Here is an 11,526-nt window from a genome sequence, read left to right as displayed (position 1 = left end):
AATTGTGTTTATCAAAGAGATGTCTTCATGTCTTCCCTTAAAAAAGTGCTTTTCCTAACAGGCTACTCCTCTTCTTCTAGAGTGGAAATTGTATTTGCATGAACATGGAGTTATTAAAGATTAGAATCAAGGATAGACAAGTATAGTAATTATCTTAAAATATATACTCCTAAGCAGTATTATTTTAAAATCCTTTCATTCCTCTAAATGTTTGAGGAAGGCAGGTCTATTGTGATTTTGATAATGACAGAATTATTTTTCTCTCTAGAAAGACAGATAATACTTTACCAGGGAAGTTAGTCAAATGAAATGGAAATTGGTAAAAGGTCAGAAACTAGCTAGTAAAATGGATGATCCAACAACATGCTTTAACCCTACTGTATGTTTGTGGAAAGAGCATAGCTTAAAATCTTGAGAAATTTAGGACATAAAGTTTTCATGGTAGACAAATTATGCAGTGTGTGAATTGACATAATGGAAATAATCTGATTTTATTTTTACAATTAACAAATCTATTTCCTTTCATTTAAACACTTTTATTGTTCTACTTCAATGAGGAGATTGGAGTCTGAATGAAAAGTCTGTTTTCCAGGGGATTCTGGGAAATTTTGGTATTTGACAATTGGAAAGCTCTCTTCTATTCTAGTTGATAAAACTTCTCTTTTTTGATGCAGATGCAGATTTTCTATACAGTTCCGTTGTCGCCTTTACTAGGACTGTTCACTTTTGTGATAAAATTCAAATAAGCCTTTATCTCTTGATAATTTTGGCTTTCATAGTTCATCTTTAAATTCTTGAGCAGTCTGTATACAATTAAGAGATTTCTGACATTTACTCTTACACTAAGTGGATCAACTCTAGGATTTAGGCATGGTAAGTTTACTTCTATTGTGTTTTGAATCTCTCCAGAGTTGTGTGTAGACAGCATTTATTTCTGTGCACTTAAACCCATTTAGAAAATATCTACAAAGTAAAAATCAAGAGGAAATACAAATGTATTTTTAATAAATATTTTGATACAAATTTCATTTAATGATTCACCAATTTCTTACATTAATTTGAATTAAGTATTTAATTCAAAAAGAGAGGAGCATTCATTATTGATACATGTGGGCTTTTAAAAACTCCATCCTTTATAAATAGTCAAGGTTTGGGCCACACAAACTATACTTTTATCATGGAAAAATTTCAACTCCTGAAGCCATAATGTTGAATAGAATGGAGTATTTTTTTTTTTTAGAATTTCTTGAACAGGCAAATGAAAGCTTACTATAGAATACATGCATTTTCTTTCTCTTTGGAACATCAACACCAGTATATTGCTGGCAGCTATTGTATTAAAAAAATAAAGTATATTTTCACTATCATAAAGGATTATTTTCCCCCTCATAAAAATAAATAACAACTTGAGATATTTATGTGGATATATATAATTTCTGAAGTGAAAAGATAGATTCTTCTTTCCAAGCAATTGTTATCATATTTTATTCTATTCGTGATAAAGGCAGTGAGGCATTTGTTTTGGGGAATGTCCAAAATATCTACGATTTTACTTTTCCAGCCAAGACAATTTTGCTTTTCTGGCATGTACTAATCAATATGCAAAACATTTTGAAATTTTAAATATTATTCCACATCACAGTAACTTATTCTAGTTCAAAAAGATTTGGAGGGCCAGTATTCCTAGCATAATCCTATATTTAATGGGTGAACATAAAGTGTTTTTCCCCTCATAAGAACATAACATAGCAGAAAACATATGTTTGTTGGAGAAATAGAAATAAATGATATAAAGTTACCAACAGATAACAAAATGACATAAGTACCGAGAATTTCTAACTAGTATATAGGTGATTTAATATTTATATCTGTACATTCAATGGCTAGACTATTGATAAAGTAGTCATTGGCCATCTGCAAAATCAAACCATAAAATAAATAACATTTTAAATTGTCTGCCATGGGAATCAAAGTCTTGTATGTATCATCCTTTGATTTAACACATTAGAGTATTACCATAGTATAATGAAAAATCTAAAAACTTTTGAATCAGATAACTTTATAATATAGTGTGTCCATTGACATTTTTTTGGAGTCCATGTCATCTTGAAATTTATAATATTTCTCATGTATATAACAACTTGGCATAATAAATTTACCTCATTTCAAAACATTTACCTTTAGTATAAAAATAAAAATAAATTATCAATATAAAAACATGCTTGATACTTAGGCCCTAAAACATTGGACAAATTTCCTGGCATCATAGAGCTTACAAGTAGTTGAGATAAAGGTGGAGAACAAACACAGGAGCTAATTAATTAGCTAGCTCTTACCTTGAAAATGAAGTGCAGAACTCTGGGAGAATGATGTATTCAACAAACAAGTTTTGAAATTGCAAAAAAAAAAAAAAAAAAGTTGGGCAGAATTAAAATGCTCAGTAGAGAGAGTCAGGATGGGCAGGCCACGGTAGCAGTTCATTGCAGTAAATGGTTGTTAAACAAGGAAAAAATACACAGCGATAGAAAATAGCATAATGGGCCAAAACTAGAAGGGCAGAAGTTGAGGCAAGAAAAACTAGACTTCTTTCACAATTTTACCTAGGGTTGACTTTATATCCTGGGTTTCAAAACAAATCATTTGTGTCCATAGTACTATACAGATGTAAATGAAATATGTGTTTACTAACTAAAGCCAGTGGTATAGGTTGTTCAGTATTAACTTAGTTTATAATTTTGAAAATAGATAAGGTCTTTATAAACATGCAAAAACTGAATGTTACTTAGTTCTGCGTTCTGACTTTTGATAATCCAAGGAAGCATCCTCATTAAGACTGAACTATCCAAGAAGACACATTTTCCGAAGGACAAACCTACTTAGATGGAGAGTAGATTTTAGGCTATTGCCTAATTTCCTTGAGTTAATTTTTGGCAGATAATTTTATTTTAAAGAGTAAATTCTACTGAATTACTTGTACTCTACACAAAGATGGACCATAAAACACAATGCTTATTTAGGCAGACTTCACCCTACTGGCAGCATTGCAACTCAATCTATCCATTTGTAAAACTTGAACCACCACTGACAGAACGTGGGATGGGAAGGGGGAAGAAAGTTAAAAAGTATTCAGGTGGTAGGATAATACTGGCATTAAATAGTTATAATAGTTACAAGTCATTCAACCAACCACTAATGCTGTTAGATGGCATGGTTTTTTGAATATTTATGTATGTCAAACATTGTGCTCAGTTATTCATATTTATATCACACAATTTTCACCATATTTTTGTAAGATAACCATCATTTCCATTTTACTTCTTCAGCCATTAATGCTCTGATGGCATAAACAAAATACTCGGAGCCACAGAGATGGAGTTTGAATTCAGTTTTTTCTAACTCCAAGTTAAATATTCAGAAGTATCCTTTGATTTTATAATTTAAGATTTTTCCATTTTGAAACATCATTTGATGAGATAGAAAGCATTGGAAATAAGAAATATATCAGTCTATATGGTGGTGCTTTCTTCTGCCTAAAGCCATTTGCTATAGCCCTCATAGATCTCACCCCACTCATCCATTATTTCCTATTTGTGTAGTACCCCGCATGCTCAGGGTGTTATAAAAGCTTGAAAAGTAACGAACATGTGCTGTCTTTGTTCAGGGATTTTATGTTATAAATTCATTTTCATTTATTCTACACATGGTTGTAGTTTGTCCTCCAAAATGAGATTGATATTATTACAGAAAGATGACTGAGTCGTATTATGATAGAGATTAATTTTTCTGATCTAGTTGATTAGAAGTTTTCTGCAGTCTCTTAACAGGAGAACTTCTTTCTATAGCATTTGTATTTTTGTGTTTAATTGTTCTTAATATAAAACTGATAAATTGATACATCATTTTACTTCCATGGCATGTCATAAAGCTATTTTTTAAAACTATTTTGTTTATTATGTGTTGAGTAAAATAATTCTTAAAATGATTTAAAGGATTTAGATCTCCCTCCTAAAATATCAACAAAATTAATTTTCCAAGTAATAAATAAATGAATAAAATCCCCCAGCAGCAGCAAATAATTGGGCAAGGAATAAAATCTAGGTTTTGAGGCAGAGCTGAGGAATATAGCATGACTTGGTTCACAGAGCTTACCCTCTCCCTTGAAGTAGAATTGATGAGAACAAAATCTTGAACCTTCTCAGAAACATTCCAAAACTGCAAGGAAAGAAACATAATTTATTTTTGTATTTTTATCTCTACCCCCGTTTCACTGAAAAGTGATGAAAATGGTTACTATGCAGAAATGTGTGAAACATGGCAAGAAAATAGGGAGAGAATTAAGCATCCAGTGCCCTCCTGTTCCAAGAGAAAAGCCAGACCAATAGCTATCCACCTTCTCCTAGCATTTGAATAGGATAAGAGCCCTCTCCCTCCCCAGTGGAGTGAGTATTGGGGTGTTTAACAGTACCTCAGAAATAACAGTATATCTCATGTAAAGCACAAAATCTTCTCAGATAAACACCTACCTGCATCATGCCCTCAAACTAGGGGAAAAGGAATAGAAAGCAGCCATATTTGTTTTTAAACTGAAGTTAAAAAAAAAAAAAAAAATCCAAACAGTCATCAGATGTAGTAGAAAGTCAAGAATGTAGTTACACTAAATTAGAAAATATAGCTTCTCAAGCATGAGAAGAATGAATGAAAATTGCATAGTTGACTTGGAAATGTTCTATCAATTAATGATAACGAGAACATTGTTAAAGTAAAAGAAAATAAATGAAATGAAGTTAGGGATGTACCATTATAACAACAACAACAACAACAAAGCCCAGTCCAGAAGAAAATATAACTTAGGAAAAAGGAAAACTCACTTTATGTACATTAAAAGTATAGGGTGAAGAAGAGGCTGGTCTTCAAATGACAACGACACAATATGACAGCCACCATGGGCTTGGGAGTAAAAGTCCCTCGCAATTTCTGACTACTGGAAGAACTCAAAGAAGACCAGAAAGAAGTAGGAGATGGAACAGTTAGCTGGGGTCTAGAAGATGATGAAGACGTGACCCTTACAAAATGAACAGGGATGATAATTGGGCCTCTAAGAACAATTTATGAAAACTGAATATATAGCCTTAAAATAGAATGTGGACCTAAATACCCAGAAGCACCCCCCTTTCTAAGATTTGTAACAAAAATTAACTTGAATGAATTTAATAGTTCTAATGGAGTGGTTGACCCAAGAGCCATATCAGTGCTAGCAAAATGGAAGAATTCATATAGCATCAAAGTTGTCCTGCAAGAGCTTCAGAGCCTAATGATATCTAAAGAAAATATGAAACTCCCTCAGCCACCTGAAAGACAGTGTTACAGCAATTAATCAAAAAGAAAGCCCACAGGCCCTTCCCCTTCCCCCCATTCGAATTAAGCAGTCTTCATTTTCCACAGTAGTAAAGTTCCAAAATACGTCTGGTAGACATCAGAGTACTGCAACGGAAGCCCCCATTCAAAGGAAATATATCTTAAGATACTGTAAATGACACTAACTTCTTGTCCATTTGAAATATGTAAGTTGTGCTATAACAAATCATCCTGTCAAGTGTAATCACTGTCCACAAGTTCAACTTGTGGGATCAAGAAAGTCTATTTAAATTGATTCCCATCATAACTGGTGGGACACATCTAATGCAACTGTGAAAAGACACATCACACAATCACCTTGCTGCTGATTACACAGCCTGGGTTCTCTGCCTTCTACCCTTACCCTCCTGCCTCCCACCCTCCCTGCAACAACAGCACTCTAACCTGGGGAGCTTATCAAAATAGATGTGAAAGTTTCAAGTCGCAGCCTGCGGGACTACTGCTGGGCATGGGGGGTGCCTCACCTTTTTACCCCTGGTTTCTTTAAGCCTTAAATGATACCCCTTCCAAACTGTCAGCCTGTCCCCATGCTCCTCCACTCCTGCCCTTGGCTGAAGCATGGATTATAACCCTTGCACTCCCCTCTGAGTTTGGTCTTTGGTGAGGAATTCAGGGCTTTCCCCACATCTTCTCTCTCCTACCTTTATTGAGGTGTGCTGCTTTGTCTACCCTCCTCCTCACATTCCTTTTGCACAGTCACCAACCAACACCTTCTGTGACACTTCCTTGCTTTGGTCAGAAACCATGAGGTAAGTTTGGAAAGAATCTGTGACCTCCCTTGTTTAGTTTCGGAACCATATTTATTCACTCTCCACCGGCCTGCGAAATGAAAACTGAGTCCTCTGTCCTACCACCCTCTGCTGTCATCAGCTGATACATTGCTTTTAGCTCAGGTTTTGATAAGGTGAAAAGAATAGTCACCATGGTTACTCAGACCTGCCAGCTCTCAGAGTCCTTGGTTGTTGGACTCATAGAAAGACCTGATGAAGACACACGTGATCCCTCTGAATTGTTTTACTTTCCTGTAGTTGCTTTTACTTTTAAAAATTGAAGAAGTTTTAAACAGGGCTTTCATTTGGTCATCCTTGCAATCCACTGGGGTCTAGTTTGGAATCTGACAACTGGAACACAAAGAACCTTGAATCTGGTGCATGCTTTGGTTTTGGTGCTGCTACTGCTTCTCAAGATCCTCAGCAGGAATTAAAGAACCAATGTGCACAGCAGATCCCCAAAATTGGAGGGCTTGACCTCCTAGCAAATTGCTGTGTCTTTCCACTTTCTGTTAAGGACCACTAAATGCTGAAATGTGGATGCATACCGAAATAAAAGTAATTCCTTGTGCACTAAAAAAAAAAAAAAAAAAAAAAAATCAAAAAAAAAAAAAAAAAAAAAAAAAAAGAGTATCATTCAAGAAAACTTTTTCTCAAGAAAAAAATTATTTGATGTAAATATCAACATAGTTTATAGAGGATTGATTGCCTAAAAGAAGCACATTTTAGGAAAAATTATTAAAGAAGTTAACAACATCAAGAAACTATAAGTTGGATTATTATAGGAAGAAGTTTTGAGATAAGCCTACCTAGGACGTATTTTTAAAACATGATCTTAAAATAATTCTAATAAAAGATACATTTCAGTATTCCACACTTTGTATCCCTGGGTCAGCAATTTACCAACAGAAGGAAAATTATAGTGGGTAAAAAAGAAAACTATAGTGGGTAGAAATGTTAAATAAAATAAATAGTCCCTGAAATAATTAATTACTAGATTTAAAAATAAAAAATCCTACCATAATCCAGAAAAATTTGACAGTGAATGTTGCAAATCAAAACATATTCTCTTTACATTATTGAATGTTTAAGAAATGTTTTTTAAAAGGCTTGTTCTTCAGATATTTAGAAAGGTGAACTGAGGTAGGGTGAGAGGTATTAGAAGTCTAGTCTTTTACCTTCTACTTCTCTACAGCAATATTTTAGACAAGGGGTTAACAATCTACAGGTTTTAAAAAGAAAAGCATGACCCACTCTTTATAGCCAGTTGAGATGTCATCTGTATATCTGACTCACTGTCTGTACACACACACACACACACATGACTCCAGAAAAACATATCAATGATACTTTTCAACTTCCTGGGTTTGTGATTTCAGGTTGTGTTCATTTCCTTCCTTCCTTGTATTCGTCTGTCATTTACATCTCTTATCAGTCGCCTTCATTACTAAGAAGACTTAACCTTTTGCTAAAAACATATAAAGTGACTTTTTTTCTAATAAACAAAAATCTTCACCATTTGATTGTAATAATTTCACTATACTTTTCTATTATAGGGTCCTTTATAGCATGTTTTGTTAATAAAACAAATCTCTTTAAATGTATGTAACATTTCAACTATATTCTTTTGTGGTAGATGGCATTTATTAGTTCCCTTTGTGTTACTTAAAATGTCTGGCACATAGATGTACTTGATATACGATTTTTTAGTAAATAAATTCATGAATGAGTGAATGAAATGATAACAAACTTAAGCCACAATATATACTTTCCCTTTTACTTTGGTCTTTGGTATAGGTTTGGGCAAAATACAAACTTAATAAAACAAGTAATAAAGTTTTGAATTTTAAAAACTATAACACCAGCTTTTAAGAAATTGTTAATCACAAAATTTTCTTCATATTCGTGGGTATACCTATTCAAATGTGAAGGTTAAGACACCATCATTTTCATTCTTCCAAAGACATCTGGCCACAGTTTTATATAACTATCCTTCTGATAACACGTTAATGAATTAGGCCTATCTTTCATGTGTTTATCATACAATATAATATAACTTTATTTTCTCTAATACTGATTTCGTGGTTGTCATGTTTCTCAGGCTTTCATGTATTCTAACTTGCACAATTTGTGATCTTTCAAAAGTTAGCTGTACATGCACACTCTCCTCTAATCAGCACAAAATCATCATGTGTCTTTTCTAGCACTTGCACTGCAGAAAAAAGGCCTGGTTTGACTACAATAGAGACAACAGTGAGGCTCAAAGGTTGAAAACAAAAGATTCTGCAAAAATTAAAAGAAAAGCTGCTAAAGGGCATGACAGCTCTTTTTGTTATTTTCTGGGCTGTAATTTATGAAATCAGTTTTCATTTTGAAAGTTCCTTAATTTTCTCCCACTTCTGTCTAAGATATAACACACATGAATATTGAAAACAGCCTCTCAAAATGGTTCAATCAGGTGGTATTTGTAATGAAGCTGCAGGCTATCGCTTGAATTTCTTAGTAACCATCTTCACAATCTATATTTAGCTGCAGAAAGCTATTTGTGACAGTTCCCTAATCTCAGTTCACTAAAATGGATGCAACAAATTGTTTTCAGAATTAGATATTCTCTCTGATTCCTAGTTATAAATGCCTTGCTTATAGCAAATTTCCAATCCTCTATGCTTCAGTTCCTATATAGCTCTCTGGATAGATAACTCTCTTTGCAGGCTCAAGTGTCCTTAGCAAGGGATAGAAACCATCATCATTTATTTTGGGTATTAAAACAAATGCTTTTAAACTTTTTGTATTACTAAATGTGGGAGGGGCTCCAAGGGAGAAGAATAGAGGAAAAGGAGAGAGGAGAGGACAGGAGAGAAAGATTATGTTAAGGAAATCATCTATTTATAATTTACAAAGTCTCGTTGACAGTACCTATTGACAACTGTAATATGCAGTTTCCTTCATCATTATATTAACTATTATATTAATATATTTTATTGAAGTAAACTGCCCTTGTATATCTTTATCAATATCAGTATAAAATTATTTTGAAATACTGATTTTAACTGCCTTCCATTTGATTATATATATAAACATATATATCTTCTACATGAGCCTTATATATATGTTTATATGTATAAGTATATATATAAACATGTTTATATATATAAGTATATATATATATGTTTATATATATAAGCATATATATAAACATGCCATGTTTATATATATAAGTATATATATAAACATGTTTATATATATAAGTATATATATAAACATGTTTATATATATACTTATATATATAAATATTTTAATGTAATTATCCTGTAGTTTTATTTCAGGTGGTCCTGAAATAAACAGACTTTGGTGTTCTGTCATTATTAGTTATACTGTGTAGCTTGACATCATTTTTTATATTCTGAATCAGTGTGTCTGGCCTGGAAATTACATGTTTCTTAAATTTAACCAAAATATATTCAGGAATTTTTAAAAATATTTTTCCCAATTTCTTTCATGAGATTATAGGTTTTATTCTTGTGTCTATTCAGATTTTTCAATTTTATCCTTTAGTCTTTATTTTTTAGTAATATCTCTTTTCCCCCAAAACAGGCCACTTCATTTATAATGCCAAAAGTAATTTTAGAGAGTTGTACTTTATTACCTAATATTTTTCCAATTTGTTCTCTAACAATTTTAACAACATACTCTTAGTCCTATTTTAGATTGTTTGATTATGAGAGGTTTGAATTATTTTCAGCATGCATATAACTATTAATATTCCATAAGTACCAGAGACACATATTAAAAGAGGCTTGGAAACAAGGTGCTGTCTCAAGATGTGGAATGTCAAGGCTCACGTAGAAGATACAGGCTGCTTTAAGAACCTCTTTTCATCGCTTCCATCTGCCATCATTATTCACTTGTTTGTCTTTTCAAAGTCAAAAGAAGGTAGCTTTTTCTCTGAAAATAATTTCTGAAGAAAGGGGAAGTATAAAAAGTAAAAGTATTATCTCTCATTGGTGAGCTTGTGGCTTGCCTTTCACAGCCATTATAGTTTTTAAATTTTATTTTGAGAAAAAAAATTCTGAAATTTATAAAAGAGTTGCAAAACCACTACAAATAATTTTTCTTAATTTCTAATCTAACACACCCTAGTAGTGCATTTTTCTGGAAATAAGTCATCCTCCTATAAACTCTGATATAACAAACAACATCATGAAGTTAACACCAGACTAGTACAAGCATCTAATCCTCAGGTCTCTTTCAGGTTTCACCAATTATCTTGATTTTAGACCAAAGAAGCGGTCTCTTGCTGATATGTGAATGGGTTCAGTTGCTGTTAGTTTGCTTAAAATTCTTATATTAAATTAGATAGAACTTGTCTTCTGAGTGTCTGCGGTGTTTATATTATTATACTATTTATAAAGTGTATTTTAAGGTGTTTTCTACTGAAAGATATTATATAGCGTTGGTATAAGTTATGCAAATATTTTGTGAAACACAAACTGGTTCATTCCTGTGGTTTCTTGGTGAGTAAATTATATTTCTATTCAAGTCCATTAAAATTTCTAATTTATGAAGTCTAAAAATCAATTAAGATTTCTTATTTATATGTCTATTGGTTTTTATGAATTATATTGTTAGATAACTTTTCATTTCATATGCATTTTCAAATTTACTCTAAATTGTTCATATACTTTGCTTAACATATTTTTTGTAGTGTCTTTGCTGATACCATTGGCATCTAACATTTTTCTTGTTCAATCTTAACAAAATTGTTTGTTATATCAATCTTTTGAAGAACTTCCTTTTTGATCTTTTCTCTAGGACTTTGCTCTATTTTGAATTAATTTATGTTCCTTTATATACTGTCCTCTCTCTATTTACTGAGTTACTGTTTCTGTATCGGTAAATAGCAACTCTCCTCTGTCAAATTTTCAAACTCAAAACTTGAAGTCATTTTTCGATTCTCCCAAAACTCACATCTAATCCAGTAGAAATCCTGTCATCTTTGTGTTCAAAATATTATAGGCGGGATGACTTTGACTTCTATGAATGATGGGATTTTGAAAGTCAGTCCTCCATTGAGAATAACTAAAAACAACCCTGATAAATGACCAAAGATGTAACTATTTAAAAGCATCAGTAACTTGAACTATATTTTGTTGGAAATGATAAAACTACACCTCGTTTCTTTCATTTAGATTTACAGGAATATTTTCCATTCCTTCACTTTCAGCCTATATATATTCTTAAAGTGAGTCTCTTGTAAGCAGGATAAGTTAGGTCTTTCTTCTTCGAATCCACTCAGCCTCTCTAAGCATTTTGCTGAGAGAATTTAATCCATTTATATTTA

At 32.5% G+C, this 11,526-nt stretch overlaps 1 pseudogene; it reads left to right on the top strand.

Annotated features, from left to right (window-relative positions):
* The first annotated feature begins 4,930 nt into the window (after nt 1-4,930).
* Nucleotides 4,931-5,425, top strand: LOC108316276 (annotated as a pseudogene).
* Nucleotides 5,426-11,526: the final 6,101 nt, after the last annotated feature.

This window comes from Cebus imitator, unplaced genomic scaffold, assembly GCF_001604975.1.
Source record: "Cebus imitator isolate Cc_AM_T3 unplaced genomic scaffold, Cebus_imitator-1.0 Scaffold186, whole genome shotgun sequence".
Classification (NCBI taxonomy): Eukaryota; Metazoa; Chordata; class Mammalia; order Primates; family Cebidae; genus Cebus; species Cebus imitator.
The sequence above is the reverse complement of the archived record's forward strand: the minus strand, read 5'-3'. Positions and strand labels throughout refer to the sequence as shown.